General features: G+C 39.5%; 1 long non-coding RNA gene across 1 annotated transcript in view; it reads right to left on the bottom strand.

The window, feature by feature from the left end:
- Positions 1–17,212, bottom strand: part of LOC142100176 (uncharacterized) — a 39,498-nt gene extending 22,286 nt beyond the window's left edge. Inside the window, exon 1 of the long non-coding RNA XR_012678751.1 lies at positions 17,134–17,212. This is a non-coding gene — a long non-coding RNA (uncharacterized LOC142100176). The remainder of the gene's footprint in view (positions 1–17,133) is intronic.
- Positions 17,213–17,653: the final 441 nt, after the last annotated feature.

The following is a 17,653-nucleotide window of genomic DNA, read 5'->3' on the forward strand; positions in this document are numbered from 1 at the left end:
GAACAGATCGGAGGTACCTGAGCAATTAAAAACCTCATTAATGGTCATTATAAAATAAAAAGATACAAGTTGCCATTGATTTCAAGGATATAATTCTTCTTCCTAAGGGCTCATGAGTATTGTATAATAATATATATAATGCTCAGCCCACAAAATGGATACCTCCACTCTATGTACGCAACAGGTTCACTTTGAAGGACCAATAAACTTTTCCAAAATAATTGAGATACCCTACTGGGGTGACATTGTTACCCCATAGCTACAGGGACCCATGATAGACTAGACAGTGCATACTCAGTTGACCAGACTTTCCTCCTTTTGGTATTTGTACCGGAACGGGAGCAAGGGGATTTGAAACACTGCTCTAGTTTCTGTGTAATCAATAATTGGTGGGCATGAATTGTGTAATTAATGTGCATGGGTGGGAGTCCTCTTATAAAATGCATATGGTAATGTCTTTTACTTCACGCACCTCACCAACCTTCATATTCTATAAGTGTAACTTTAATGAAGCAAATAAACACACAGACACATATTAACTTTTGGCAAAATGTTGCAATTTTATTAATAACAAATTAATTGAAAATTACGAATGGTGGTGGCGAGAGCAAAACGCAGTCAGCTGACAAACTATCATTTAACCAAATAGTGCAATGCCAAGATGGCATTAAAGCTACACCAAGGAATAATCCCTTAACATTGGCCGGTGCTAAAACAGGCATCAGCGTGACGGCTCCCTTCTGGACTCGACATTGACGGCCACACAAAACACACAAAGGGATACTCCACGTGGAAGGATCAAGAGTGATGTTAGTTCGAAAGGGGCAGTGACGTGCAGCCAAATAGCATGAACACCATTGTGATTAGTCACTGACTGCACTACTCTCCTACTAACTGCGCCTCCTCTGTAACAAAAGATTGTTAAACAACAACATTACCACATCTAGCTGAGTGGGAGGGAAGGTATCCGAGAGAGTGCAGGAAGAAAAGACTCAGCATTCCATGGGAAGTAATGTAAAGAGACTATGCCACTCCCCATGGATCCTATTGGCTGGATATCATAAAACTTTAACCTCAAAAGGATAAGGGCCTGAAACTCCTAAACCAATGCTTTTAAGTGCACTCAGCTTAATGGCTTCACTTAACAATATCATGTATACTTGCCCACTTTCTCCGAATGTCAAGGAGACTCCCAATTTCCGGGTCCCTTCCGCACTCACACGTCCCCTCCCTTCCGGGATCTCCCGAAGGGGAATCATAAAGAAATGGTAAGTATGATATAATGTGTAGGGGTATTCTATGTATGCTATGAACTGAGCATTGATGGTGTTAATGGTTTATTGACACAGATGACAACAGCGACTATACCTGGGCCTCAGGAAATTCTAGGAGGCTAACACTACATAGCCTCCATCACTTGACCTCACTGTTCAGTGACATAATTGGAGTTCACTGTTAATGCTCAGTTCACACAATATAATGATTGCTGTGTGCAAAATGTGAAAGGTGTTGATATTTTTTTTTTTCTAGAATTGGCATTAGTATTTCTATGTTTTGCCCTGGAAATCAAGGCCACTACTAATGTATAAACAATGTTTGCTGAGCATTGCTAGTGAGGGCAATCTGTGGTAGCCACATGAAACAAAGGAATTGTTAATGAGGAATAGGGAGCAAAGGGGACCATTTACAATTTTGGATGGGACTCAATTTTTTAAAAAAACGTATTAAACATTCAGCCTTTATGATATAAATTCACGATTTTCCACCTAAATATATATTGGGCATTTTATTTTATTGCCAGTTATACCACTTTCCAGGAAAAACTCACTGCTTGGCCAGTTCTATGTCATATATGTAAACATTCGAGTCAATTAGTGGATATGAGCAGAACGCTGTCTTGCCAGATTGAGCTATATGGACAATCTGGAGTAACAGATGCCTGTGTGGCTCAAACAGAATCCAGTATCCCCGGTACACTTTCTAATCACTATGTAAATGCAGTTATGCTTGGATAAGATGTGTGCTAGTGTTAAAAGAGCACGGTTTTGTTTCACATGAAAGTTTGAAATAATAAATATAATAGTCAGACAGATTTGTTCAGTCTCCTTTTGAAAAATGTTAGTTGGAAATTGTTCCAGTTCCTCTCTCCCTGTGACCCTGAAATAATTCTCCTCTGTAGAGGTCACGTTAATATGAGCTTTTATACAGACGGGCGCATTTCTGGCTTCAAAACTCAAATTAAAAACTCACCTCCAGAAAAATGTCTTTTTACGTTAAATCCGTGTTTTCAGATGAAATATTGCATTACCTCAGCTTCTGTGACACTCTGTTCTTTGTGCTGCACTTAAAAGGAATAAATCGCACCCAGACCTCAAAAAAAGTTATGATTAATATGTACTGAAAGCTTGCAAAAGCCTACTATATAAGGTGATACACAAAGAACAAAACTGGGGGACATTTACGAACAAGAAAAAATGGGGGTGAGCAGTGCATATTTTTTTGTGCAAATATAAATATATGGCGCACGCTGGGGCACTTATAGATATCTATGCACGTCTATTTTTTTAATGTAAACTACGAATTTCTTTCTGCGCGTACATAAAAATAACCTTACACTTACAACTCCGTGTGATTGGAGAGGTGGAACAGGAAAGTAAGAGTCAGGCAGCAGCAAGGGTGTGTCCATGTAATTGCGGTTGATGTAGTTGAGAACAGTGTGAGAGTGAACCACATCAGCTGCCAAACTTAAGGCGGGAGTGGAATTGAGCATTTCAACTGTGTTCCACCTGTTTCACACACCAACTAAGATACTGCACTACACCATAAGACCAAACTGCCGTGCCAACGGTGACACAGCCGAAACAGAGTAGGGAGAGTCAGGGTAAAAGTTTTTATCTATGATATCGGTGGTACTTGCTATTGCGACAACAGTCTTACCGACAGCGACCATATAGGCAAACAAGTTCTGATTAGTAGAACTGCGACAATGATTAATTGCAGACTTACATAAAAACACACAATGGATATTTCTGATGACTCTCCATATAGATTGCTAGAAATTGCAAAGATATTGCATGCCGGCACTTGAATTGTACGTCACAAAACAGAGCGACATGGACATTTCTAAATTTTAAGTGGCAATGACAGGACCCGGCAACTCAACCATTTAATCTAAGGGTTAGGGGCCGGGTCCTGTCGTTGCAGCTTTAAATTTAGAGTTGTCCATGTAAGTCTGCATTTAATCATTGTCGCAGTTCTACTAATCGGAATTTGTTTGTCTATATAGTCACTGTCGGTAAGACTGTTGTCGGAATAACCTACCCAACCCGTTTAATATACTCTGCATATGCAATGACTCTATTTAATATCTGTGAACACACTACCAGCTGTCAAACTGTGCAGATGTACTAAGTGCAAATTTGCATATGAAGTGTATATTTTCCTTTTGGACTTTAAAGATTTATTATTTTTTATTAGATTTTTAAATAAACTCTTTTTTTCCTACATTAACTACGTTATACTCTTTTCTCTATAATTATCTCTTTCCAGAATATTTTAAATAAAGTTTAGATCAAAAAGGTCTATCTTCATGTTTTAGTTTACAGAAGAAAACCACTTATTTAGACTTGCGCTTCATTTATCATCTGTTTATGAATATTTGTTATATTAATCTGTGCACTGAAACCACATTTACACACTATACATTGACAATTTTTGTCTGATTCCAATCTGGGGCTAGAATTTGATCAATTTCCAATTACACAGCTTACATATTATAATTTGTGCACCGTAGTTACACCTTCTATATCTGTTTCATAATCTTACTGGCAGCATATATTAGTATTGAGAGCACAGACCTGTCCTGTTGATGAAACTGTGAATGGGGGACCTTGAACGTGAATGTGGACCTTGACCAACGAACCTCAAATGTAAACTGTGACGTAACCCACAACCGCAACATTGAAACAGCATGTATTAAAAATTGTACCACGAACATGTTCAAGAACTTCGAACTGGTGATAAATGGATGAAAATCTTCAAGCACCTCTTTTCAAGTGTGTTAGTATAGTAAGTCAAGATGATTTGCCTTTGTTTGTGGACTTAATCATGTTCAATCTGAAAATACTTACGTTTTAACATTCACACAATTTATATCTAAATGTTTATGGTAGCTTGTAGTGATGGTAGAGGGTAGAGGGATGCCATTTACATGACCACACCAGGCTGAGGAATGGCTAAACACATCTCTATCTTTACCTTTACATTTGGTCCACAACTTAATTAATTACCAATTTTCTCTTAAGATACTGGTATCTGCGTCTCTCATCCACCCTCATTACATCCTCCCATTCCCGGTTACAGGGCTTTTTTCGGGCTGCACCCACTCTATGGAATTCTCTCCCTCGCACAGTAAGACTCTCCTCTGGTCTACAAACTTTCAAGCGTTCTCTGAAAACCCACCTCTTCAGACAAGCTTATAATATTCCTCTGCCACCCTCTTAACCTCGCTACCTTTAGCCTGTTACACAGTTTCACGCGGGACGGCTGCCCCCTGACCAAAATTGTTGTGTGACGGGTTCATTTAGCTTATGAGTCACTTTTACCTTTGCAGTCTGGCTGGGTCAAAATGCAAAATGTAGACTTAACCTCATTTGTCAATCTCCCATTGTCCCATAGATTGTAAGCTTGCGAGCAGGACCTTTTCACCTCTTTGTCTGTTTTACCCAGTTTGTTTATTATGTTTGTCCCCAATTGTAAAGCGCTACGGAATATGTTGGCGCTATATAAATAAATGATGATGATGATGATGATGGTCCTTGGATCCCTAGTTAATAATTAAATAAGTCATGGGATTAGTGTGCCTTTCATGTGTCCCATTTGTATATTTTATCACTGCTGCCACCCATTCAAGGTCATTAGAATATTTCATCCTACAACACAAAACTTATTTTTGTATTTGAGCATATAATTAGGTGACTTACTGTAGGTAGAATGCATTCTGCAAGGATTCTCTGATCCATCCTGTTCGTCCAATCAGAAGTAACTATATTTTTCACCCACACAGACACTTGATGCAATAAGTCATATGCATACTGGGCAAAAAAGCCCGCACAAAAAAAAAAAATGCTACTTAATTAAATGGGTACCACTGTAATTCATTAGCACAGCCCACTTCCAGTTGAACCTCTATAAATACCTGAAGCAGCCTGTAAGGAAATGACAATTAAGTAGAGCAAACAGACTTCCGCTAATTTTTTCAATTTTATAGCCGCAATGCAAATTATTGGAGTATATAGAGGTCAAATTGCAAACAGACAATCAGAAGCAGCTAGATAGTGCGGCTGATAGTCATCATCACCAACCCTCCAGCATCTGCAAGAGATACTCCTCCTGACGGGTGTTTCTGCTTCTGCATCTATGTCTAGATGAATCGCAATTATGTCAACAAGCCATTACTATGCTGGGAAAATGTGTATGTTACACAAAGGAAACAGACCACCGGCCAACTTGAAATGTGTTTTTTTACTAGTATCTCTCGGCATGCCTATTTTCACGTAGTTTGTTTACAGTATACCAAAGTTATTAGCATCTGAAAAAGAATTGAGTTAAACCTTAACTATACCAGCACTAAGGATGCTATCGACAATTCATTTAACATAAATGTATTACACCAAAGGGTTTGCAGTCTAGTATAACGCAAATTCCCCTACATTTGTATCATACTGCAAAGTGAAAGTATGAAAGCTAATTCAGGAATTTTCATGGATCTTGTAAAAAAGGGTAAAGTAAGAAGTGGTAAAGTAGCATGGGGTGGGCTATCGTAATACCTGGACAATTTGACCATGATTGCATTATACAACTTGCTGAAGCAGTACAAAGATTCAGGAGTGTTAACGTGCGTTGCAATCACTGTGCTAAGAGAGAGAAGATAAACGTTCCATTGAACATTAGCTGTGCTTTCAAGGTTCCATTATGTACCATTGGTGTAAGTGTATAATTTACTTTATAGCTCCCTATCATCTAGTAAATACTAAACTAAATTATAATTTTTTTGCCCAAGAAAAAAATGTAACCTACAAGGTGCGAGTCCATTTATATTTCATATCCATTAATAATCATTAAGGATTGTTTACATCCAGTTTTCAACCATGCTAAACTTACTAAAGGGGCTTGTTAACACACTTGTGTTTTCATGCATGCTTTACAGACCAGACATTAATGCTGAATCGGAGTGGTAAATGGTCCATATTATACATTATATATATTATACAATAAAAACTGCTTCTTTTCTATGTAGCTTTCTGTATATTATATATATACTGTATATACTATATTTTTTGGTACAATTACCCTGCAGAGTTTTTTCAATGCAGAACCAAGTTATTGAAATCTGCATAAAATCTGAATAATACATTTAAGAGATTTTAATTATTTATCATATATACTGTATACATTAATAAACAAATTACTATGTACAGAGAAATAAAAGAAGAGTTTGCATGAATAGGAATCACAAAACTTTTACATCTGCTTGGTTTATTTTAAACAGCTGCCATGGTAAGAGGAGAGGATTGTGGGGAAAGACAGCAGGGACCACTGTCGTTTCAACAAATGGTGCATCTATAGTAAGCTCAATTTTTTTTTTTATATTAACTCATTGAACTCCACCGAAATGTTTTAGTTTAGTGTGGAGTTGTTCTTTAAATGGAATAAAAAAAAATCTAAATAAAAAATTCATGGCTATAGAGAACATTAACAAGTACACTTATGAAATAGCTGTAGTGGGTTATGCCACATAGTCAATAGATAATAGATAATACATCCCTGGGAGAGGGGATTGGGCGGATGTGATGGGATTGGAGGATTTAAAATTGCCATGTAGCGTTGAGTATGTCTATTAGGACCCCTGCAGGTTGATATAGAGATTGACGCAAAAGTTTGAGTTCAAGTAGTCTGATGTCCTACCCTAACTAAACTCTGGGGAGGCTCTTCTATGACTAGTGTAGAGGTTCCAATATAAGCCTATCGTGATAGTGTTGACCTTGTCTGATAGTCAACTGGGGAATGACAAAAAAGAAAGAACTACAGTTAAGAGGTACTAGAGAAAGCCATGAGGAGCTGCAGAGTCATTGAGTGAATTTGTGTGCATTAGTGTGCCAAGCCTGAAACCCATGAGTCAACTTGTTGAGGAAGACTGTGAATCCAGGGAGCCAGAGCATAATAATAGAGCCTGTATAACCTGTATGATGCCTATGTCTAGATAGAGAGGGACAAAGACCACCCAAGTGATGCGGAAATAACCTGATGCTAGGAGATCAGCCTAAAGAGCAATGTAGAGGTCAAGAGTGAGAGTGATTATCTCTAAGTTATGGAGTGTCAGCTCTTGCGTGTTTTCTGGGGGATATTCTACATTGACTACTTGCAACTAATGTTCTGGAGGTGTTCAATAAAGGATTGGACTATACTGAAAAATGGTATATCGCTCATTTATTAAAACAACAATGAAGTGAACTGTATTGTTATACCTGCGACCTCCAACAGTAAAACTGATTTTCTTTCCCGTCCCCAGAGCCCAGAGATTAGAGGCACAGAGCTAGATGAAGATACCCAGAACAAGTGGTAGGCGCATATGTGGCTGGCACCTACACCCTTCACCAGGGCCGGATTAACCATAGGGCTAACTGGGCTACAGCCCAGGAGCCTGTGGCATCCAGGGGGCCCTTGAAAGTGCTCAGCAGCAGTATTGATCGGTCGGGGGCGGGGGCGCCCCCAGCTCGATCAGTGCTGCTGAGCACTTTCACTGCAGTCCTTCCCCGATGCGCTGTAGTCTCCTTAGCACAGGAGTGGAAAAACAGTAATACTAATAGATGCCCACAGCTTCATATATAGCTGCCGTGCTAATGATTTAAGTACTATCAGCTGGGTAATCAGAAGGGGCAAATCGGAAGCAGTTAAATAGTGCTGATTATGTGCACCAGTCTACCAGCACCTGCAAGAGAAACGCCTCCTGTATCTGCCTCTGCATCCATGTCTATTTCAATCACAATTATGAACAATCCCCTGACTTAACTTTGGCTCCCCAATTCTACTTTCCAATTTTAAGAAGATGTCAATATAAAGTGTACAAAACCCTGGCAATAGATGTGCATTCAACTCTGCATGAGTCCCACTGTTTTTGTCTGTGAATCACACCAAGCTCTTGGGCCTGATTCATTAAGGAAAGTTAAGCGAAAAATTGAGTACGTTTTCTTACTCAAGTTTTCAGAACAAAACCATGTTGCAGTGGTGCAAATTAGTTTCTTATTTTGCACATAAGTAAAATACTGGCTGTTTTTTCATGTAGCAGGAAAATACTTGGTAGCTTATTTGTACACTGAAATCTAGAGTTGATCTAGGACATGCCCTACCCCAGATATAAATCTGTACCTGCCCCTCTAGTGCAACAATGCTTTGCCTTACTTGCTTACTTTTGCTTAACTTTCCCTAATGAATCGGGCCTTTTGACTCTTTAACTTCTGGGCCTGATTCACCTTTGGATGTAAGTCCTTTTGCATGCTGTATCATGCGTGAAATAGCTCTGTGCATGTTCAGAAGTGGATCTTAAACCAATGAACGAAACTACATGCAATTTATGTCTGAACTCAATTGACACTAACGGGTTCCTATGACTTGAAGAGAGGAACGGGGGAGGGAAGGGGAGGATGAACATAGGTAATGTACAGTAAGGGTGTGCTAAGGGTGTGCCAATGCAGATTCGGCACACTACAGTAACTACAGTACTTTTTTTTTATTTTTAACATTAATAGTTTTTATTAAGGTTTCAAAAGTATAGGATAGGTGGGTACAAAAAGGAAAAGGGGGGAGAGGGGGGGTACATAATGTGAAGAAGACATAACATTGCAGTCAAACCCCACAGCATATGTGTATACATATATCGGCATTGTCTCCAGAAGGGGAAGAGATAGTAAAAATATTGAATATTCAATCAGGAGCTTGAGAGAGATCGTCTGAATCAGGAGTTAGAGGGGTATACGTTTCTATAGGGTAGATTAATTTGGAGCCCTCGCCATCAGTTGAAAATTTGTGCCATGACATCCACTTAACAATTGGAGAGGATGGTGACATGGAGTATGGGGCATCTAGTGTTTCCATATGAAAACTAAAATGTATCTTCGCAATGACCTTATGTAGAATATGGGAGGTGGCTGTTTCCAGAATTGTGCAATCACCGCCTTAGTGACTACCATGATATGACCCCATAAATAACGGTGGTGTTTTGGAAATTGCATAGGATATAAATGAAGAAGAGAGATGACAGCTCTAAGAATATTGATGTAACACTCTGGGGTAGGTCAAAGATCTCTTGCCAAAGGGGCTGGATGACAGGGCACAACCAAAAAACATGAATAAGATCTCTCACAGCTCCACAATTGCGCCAACACTGGTTTGAGTGATTAGACCAAATCTTCTGGAGGCAAGTCTGGGTTAGGCAAGTAGGATACAACAATTTATATTGCATCTCTATATGGTTGGTACACTTAGAAACAGTAGACAGATTGCCATATATGATTTCCCACTAAACCGGAGAGAGGGAGATGGTGAGATCTGATTCCCATTTAAATTGAGAGGTGTATTTAGGGATGGTGGACATGGAAGATAAATATTGATACCAAAAAATGATTCCACCATTGTTGTTACCCTTAGTCAGTTTAGTGTAGAGAAGAGGGAAAGGAGGACGAAGTAGACCATTTTGACGGTGAAGGTCCCCGATCCAATGCTGCAGCCGCAGGTATATATAAAAATCCTTAGAAGTAAGAGCATATGTATCCTGCAACTGTCCAAAAGAGCAGTGGCCCCCAGAACCAAATAGATTGGCAAGCTAGGAGAGACCTGCATGCACCCAACCTGAAATATCAAAGTCAAGAAGTAACAAAGATACTGTGAGGAGGGAGATATTGTTAGTTGGAAGAGTGAGGTTTGTAGAAGACCCTATGTTTCTGTCCCAAATTCTCAGCGCATCCACCAAAGACATTTGGGAGTCAGGAGAGAGAGGTCTCAGGTATTTGGGAATCCAAATCATATCTGCAATTGGATACACAGTGTATAGAGCCGTTCCAGGTCCACCCAAGGGTTTTGGGAGTTCGGGAGAGACCAAACTCTAATTTGAGATAGGATGCAGGCTTCTTGGTATCTAATCAGATCGGGTAAGGCTAATCCTTCACATGTTTTGAATAGAGTCATATGGGTATACGACAGTCTAGATGGACGGCCTTTCCAGATATAGGCAGAATGTATGGGATAGTTCTGAATAGGTAAATAATTTGGGGAGAAGGATCAGTTTAAATGCCGCTATCCGGCCAAACCATGAAACCTCAAATGTTATCTATGAAGTAGAAAGCTTTTGTAGTTGGTTTAATAATGGAGGATAATTAACTTTAATTATACCTGAAAGGTTATCGGGGACATGTTTTGCTAAGTTTGAAATTGTTTTTTTCCTTCCATACATATTTAAATTTAGATTTTAGGCGGGCCACCATGTCCAAGGGTACATGAATCGGTCTGGCTCTGAGATGAATAATAGGATGTCATCCTCAAAAAAGGCACATGCTGTGACAAGACCCCCCGAGACTAAAGCCCTTACAAGAATTTGATCTATGCAAGTGTTCAGCCAGGGGCTAAATTGCCATAACATAAATAAGGGGTGAGAGAGGGCACCCCTGTCTTGTCCCATTGGAAATGGGAAATGAATCAGAAAGAAACCCGTTACTAAAGACCTTGGCAGATGGACCACGATAGAGTGCCATGATTGCCTGTAGGATGGCCCCCTGAAAGTCAAATTTGAGTAACACCTGATTCATATAGTCCCAGTGCAATCTGTCAAATGCTTTCTCCACGTCCAGAGACAGCATTAACAGCTCAGCATGGTTCTCAAGCTGAGAGTTTTCCGGCGGGTTTGAAAAGTGGAGATGTTGCTTATAGCAACCAATGAGATTCTAGCTATCATTTTGTAGAATGTACTAAATAAATGATAGCTAGAATCTGATTGGCTTTTCAAACCCGCCGGAAAACTCTCAGTTTGATACATTTACCCCCTGGAGTGCGGAGAGGAATCCCAGAGAGCATACAGAGTATAACAGTAAACGAAAACATGGTAGATAAATACTACTCAAAAATCAGGCCAAAACAGCGATAGGAGCAGGTGTGGCGGCATCTATAGAAAGGGTCGTTCGGCGGGCCTGCCGAAACCGGGAGGGGTGGAATAGGAGAGTCTGAGATATCAGAATATTACCTGCATAAGCATATTCCCATCTGCTCAATTTATTCTCTAAAGCCACCACACAAAGCCCCATGCATAAAGTGATAATATAAGGTCCCAGGGAGCAACAGGGCCCAGGGACCTAGCAAACATCAAAACCTATAAAACTTAGTGCAACATTAGGAATAAGAAGCCCAACATCATTATGATGGATAATACCTAAACAAAAGGAACAGACTGGCTGATGTCTCTGCTATTCTCCCGATATAAGTATAGGTTTCAATGTTCACAATACTCGGATAGGCAGTAATGCATGATGTGGGTCAACTGGGATTCACAGGAGTGGATCTCTCCAAAATGGACCGCCTATACCTGTAAGAAAACAGAAGAAAACAAAGACAAATCTGCTCCAGTCCTAGTTCAGGCATTAACCACTGTCGACCGATCTGGCTGGATCTGAGACTGCGCTTAAGAGGAACTAGAGGTACAAATGATATCCCATCCTTTTAACAGCTGGACCCCCTCTTCAGGAGTACCGATGACATGTGTAGAGTTGTTCATCTGTACAATAAGCCTCACCAGAAACCCCCATTGATAAGGGAATATCCCTAGCTCGGAGCATGGAAGGAGCGCCTCTTAAGTATAGTTGCTGCAGAAAAGTTTGGGAACATTTGTAGGTCCATAAGTATATCTGTATGTTATGTGGCTCTAGCTGATCTCAGGAGCAGTTCTTTAATATGAAAAAAGTGTATTCGGAGAAGTGTGTCCCTGGGCGCTGATCCAGTGAACTCTCTTGGTTTGGATAAACGATGAACCCTATCAATGAGGAGGTCTTGATCTGAAGCTTTAGGCAGTAGCTCATAAAGAGGGCCATAAATTAAGAAAGAAGATCTGAGTTGGTTACAGATTCTGGGATACCTCTAATTTTTATATTATTGCGCCGGGAATGGTCTTCAAAATCTGCCATTTTATCTTTACATGAGTCAAACTCTTGGCGCATAACTTTGTGAGCCTCTATCAATGCATTGTGAGAGGCTGAGAGGAGGATGAATCTGGGTGCCCAGTCATGGAAATCCACCTCGATTGTCATGGAGCCCGCAGCGCACACGTCTGGTTGATATGGCGTCCAAACCACGCCCCTCTAAAGTGTGTGTTTTTAAGCTGTATCATTTGCACCAGCTCCAGGGCAGGTGTAAGTGCCAGGGACTGTGATAATGATGACTGCCTCTAGATAGCTCAGGACATGTGTATGCTAGAAGATAGACTATAAAAAAATGCATTGTATGTGTAGTATGCATAGAACATCCTGATTTATGTATTTACTGTTTAAAAAAGTTCAACATTTACAAATATTTGTATTAATGATTATAATATTAATAGTTGTTCAATTGTTCTATAAAAACATTGTGCAATTGTGCATGCATTCTGATGTGACCTTTCAGTGAAGAGATGCTTGGGCGTATACTGCAGATTATTCTGTCTGTCTACATACAGCAAGCAACATTTAGCCAAAGTGTACTTATACCCGCATTCAAAAGAAAACGTATATTGAGATCTGCTTGTATTTGAATACACTCGGATATACACTCAAGTTCTGTGTTCCTTTTTTTATTTTGAATGTTAAGTGGATATTCAGTATACATACATAGCTGGACACCCAAGTGGAGCACCAGACTAAATATTTCATGTTACTCAGGCAGCAGAAAGCCTATGAACACCTTTGTGTTTGATGTCCCCTGAATAGTCCAGGGTTGTAGTATCTAGGCCTTCTGTGAGCAAGAGATCACATGATTGAACTAGTCCTCTAGGTTTCAATCCTTCTGAGACCAGCTGACCTCACATGAGTAGTCAAAGCTTGTAGTCTCCAGTCCTCTTGAGACCAGCTTCCTTTTTGATACACATGAGTCCAGGCTTGTAGTCTTCAGTCATCTTTAGACAAGCTTCCTATTTGACACCACATGAGTAGTCAAGGCTTGTAGTCTCCAGTCCTCTTTAGACCAGCTTCCTGTTTGATGCATGTGAGTCCAGGCTTATAGTCTCCAGTCCTCTTTAGACCAGCTTCCTGTTTGATACACATGAGTCCAGGCTTGTAGCCTCTAATCCTCTTTAGACTAGCTTCCTATTTGACACCACATAAGTAGTCAAGGCTTGTAGTCTCCAGTCCTCTTTAGACCAGCTTCCTATTTGACACCACATAAGTAGTCAAGGCTTGTAGTCTCGAGTCCTCTTTAGACCAGCTTCCTGTTTGATGCACATAAGTAGTCAAGGCTTACAGTATCCAGTCCTCTTTAGACCAGCTTCCCATATGATGCATGTGAGTCCAGGCTTGTAGCCTCCAGTCCTCTTTACACCAACTTCTTGTTTGATGCACATAAGTAGTCCAGGTATATAGTCTCCAATCCTCTTTAGACCAGCTTCCGGTTTGATACTTGTAAGTCCAGGCTTATAGTCTTCAATTCTCTTTAAAGCAGCTTCCGATTTGATGCACATGAGTCCAAGCTTGCAGTCCCCCATCCTCTTGAGACCAGTTTCTTATTTGACACCACATGAGTATTCCAAGCTTGCAGTCTACAGTCTTCCAAACACTAGGTTAGTATTGGTATAGGTTTCTAGCCTATACCCCTTCTGGGAATGTCTACCTGTGCAACATTATCATTTGTCTTTTCTTATATGTATACATAAGGTCAAATAGTTAATTTGTGTCACTAATAAAAAGTTAATATTGATTTTCTACAAAAATCATATTATGTTTGGATATCATTTGCAAAGATCCAATGTTGATCCTCAATAACATTTTACATTCAATCTGTTATTTTTACCTTCCAGCAATACAACACATTTCTCCATAGGGAAACACCGAGGTATAATATTTTTTTAACAAAAGGTGAGAATGTCTAAGTGGTTTCCTCTGGCTTCTTGCAGTCCGTAAATCTTAAATTTAGTCTCTGTGGATCTCATTACCAATCCACAGACACTTGGGGAATTAGCAACAGGCAGAACATACCTTACTGGAGAGGTTGTTGGTTTTCCAAGTTGTAGCAAGCATGTCTGTACACAAAATTAATTGCAATCTATATGGAATTGCAATATATATGACATTGCAATTTATATTCCCATCTATTGTCTACCTTTAAAAAAATATACTGTATTTATTTAGGCAATATTAAGCCTTCCTAGCTTTCCCACCAGACTCAATGGACAAACATGACCTCAAAAAGTCACAGCTATGTATTGTTTGAAGTCAAATAATAACTTAAATCTGATGTAAGAAATCCTTAAATGCAAATAACATATGAATGATTTGCAAGTGAAACTTTTATTAACATACATTTTGCCCTTAGTTGAATGAGAACTCATTTTTGTATTATGAGATAAATTTCCACTCTTTATTTGACTAATCTGAGAAGAAGTGGAATTATTAGATTTTTTTTTTCCTTTCTGGAGTGTCACGCTGTTCTCAAACAAAGCTTTAATTAATATTCTATGGCACAAAAATATGTACATGTTTAATAGATGTTCTGCATATTTATTTCAAACAATGGAAGGAAAAGAAATGACATCTTGGAAGCGAGGAGGTAGCATTCATTGACTTGTTAAAAATATTACTAAAGTGATAAGAGAGTTCCCATAGGATTTGTACTGAGTAAGCAGTGGCACGGTGGTTAAGATATAATGAGAAACTTGCTAGACCCCAGTTGGAATCCCGGAGTTGGAACTTCGTGACCTTTGACATGTTTATTTCTCTAACCTTCACTTTAGCTTCTAAGCGCAGAGAATGTGAGCCTGAAAACATATGTGTACAGAACTGTGTAAAATGGTATATATTTGATGAAAAATTAATAATGTATCCAGTCCATTGCTCTCACAGAGTATTAAGCAGTGTAGTGTCGGATAACGGATGCGTAATCAAGACTGATCTTGGCATTAGGTTCCTTAGCCCAATGAAAGACAGGCAGGTCACAGCAGATTCCCTGTCTTGCTTCATTAACCGGCACCTGTTACACTTGATTACCAGCCCTAACTAATTATCGGTTCAGAGTTTTTCCAGCTGTACTGCATCCCGAAGGTCTAAGCAACTGACCCGATTTAAATTTGTTGTCTCCTTTCCCAAGGTCTTGCCACAATGGGATCTTGGCTATAGACTCTGACAGTCATGGAATTCTATGTAATAACATCATGTTTTCTTATTCATCTTTGTATAATTGTAGGAACAATGTGACTTAAAATACTACACACTTCCTGCCTATTCTCCCCTTATTCACCAGCTTATTTCCAGCTTTCAGAAAAGCAATATTTTATTACACTCCTAAACATGACCATCATGTGTTATGTACTGTATGGTATGTATGGTATATACTGGACCTGATTCATTAAGGAAAGTAAGGCAAAAAAAGGAATATGTTTTCTACTGGACAAACCATGATACATTGCAAAGGGGGAAAATTAGTTTATTATTTTGCACATAAGATAAATACTGGCTGTTTTTTCACGTAGAACACAAATGCTTGATAGCTTTATTTTCACACTGAAATTTAAAGTTGATCTAGGACATGCCCTATCCCAACTATAAATCTGTCCCCACATTTTAAAGTTACAACCCCCCTCTAATGCAACATGGTTTTACCCTGGTGCAAAGTAACTCTTTTTTGTTTACTTTCATTAATGAACCAGTCCTACTATGTATATTTATTAGTTATGCTAGAATATGTTCAGTTTCAGTATGAAATTTTCCATCTGTGGCTTAATTGCTTTAACTCTTGCTCCTTTTTCAGATATTTTTGACCCCCGCATGCACAATCACACTTCAATTTTCCTGGTACATACAATAGTTTGGGGACTCTGTTGAGCAGCTTCCATAATCAACTCTGTCTCCTTAATCATCCATCATCTCACTGTTGCTGTGTCATGCCTGAGGTTGGCTATTACTAGTTGCACTGTTCTCTCCCCGGCAACAAGCTGGACATCCGTGGGGTCGTGCGGTGCCCACTCATTGCTTTAACTAGATTGGGACTGCTGGGCCCCCCAGAGACCCGGCCCCACAGGGTTTCAGGCCTGGCTGCCCTCTCTTATCAGGCCTCTTGATTAGCTTGCCCAACTAACTACATCCTGCCCTGGTTAACTGAAGGGTGTGGGGACTCTAGTTAACAAAGGAGGACCCATTTCAAAGGATATAGGTACTTTTCAATGTGAAATTATAACAAAATTACATATCTTTTAATCAATGACTAAAACAAAAATGCTACCAAGTATTGAAATATAAACTTAAATATAATATAATTGATATAATTGATTTATGTGTTTTAAAAAATATATACACTTATTGCATAGCCTCAATGAGAGGCTAATTTTAATGTAAAGTTATTAACAGACATACCACACATACAAAGTCATGTATAAAGCTATGACCATCCCTCTGTTTTACTTCCTACTATAATGCTGTAGACATTATTTCAATTAGTTGTTGGTGTGGGCTTTCCGGTGTCTTTTGATTCTGTAACATTTATCTAAGGTAAAATTTCAGGACTCTGCCTAAAAAACTGGCAAACTTTCCAGAGTTTAATTATGTCACAGGAAAAATCTTTGTTGTCATGCTCCTACCAGCAGTGTCGGACTGGGACATGAAGGGCCCACCGGGGGATGTCATGGTAGGGGCCCACCCCAGGGGGTGTGGCCAGCCACCTGAGTGTGTGACCAGAGGGGGCATGGTCAGCCCACCGAGACCATGGTTAGTGCCATATTTTAGCATATAAGGATGCAATGTATGCAAAAAGTGTACAATCTGGGACCCAGACCCTAGATCGGTACAAAGCGGAACAGTAACCCAAAATCAAGACTGTCCCATCAGAACAGTTAGCAGCTATCCTGCTCTCTCCTACCTGTTCTTTCAGTTTTCACTTCCTGGTGTCTTAATCTCAGTAGCTGCTTGTCTCCATCCTGGAATGTTGGGCTCCTGTTTGAGAAAAACGGATAGGTACAAGAAATATGAAAAGATGGGCCATGAGTGAACACTCTAGCCCCCCCCCCCTCTTCCAAACCAGCCCAGATGTTACATCAATAGCAACACACGGACACACACTAATATATTGCTCATATACAGGGACACACACTATTGTGGGTTATTATAACATCGACAGGAAAATCTCTGGACGAGATAAAGAAATTCTACGGAAGAGAAAAAAAACAATGGAACTGTAAAAAATGTGAGCTCTGCAAGCAGACTTCATAAAACCATTAAAGACACTAGTTAAAGTCCTAAAATTAAAATATGTTTATGCATTAATCGTTTGATTTTTTCATTAGATCAATTTTAAGGGAAACAAATAGAGTCCCCTTTCTTAAGACTTAATAAAACTATAAGTAATAGTATTTTGGAGAAATGGAGTGATCCTAACTGGG

Source organism: Mixophyes fleayi, chromosome 8, assembly GCF_038048845.1.
Source record: "Mixophyes fleayi isolate aMixFle1 chromosome 8, aMixFle1.hap1, whole genome shotgun sequence".
Taxonomy (NCBI): domain Eukaryota; kingdom Metazoa; phylum Chordata; class Amphibia; order Anura; family Limnodynastidae; genus Mixophyes; species Mixophyes fleayi.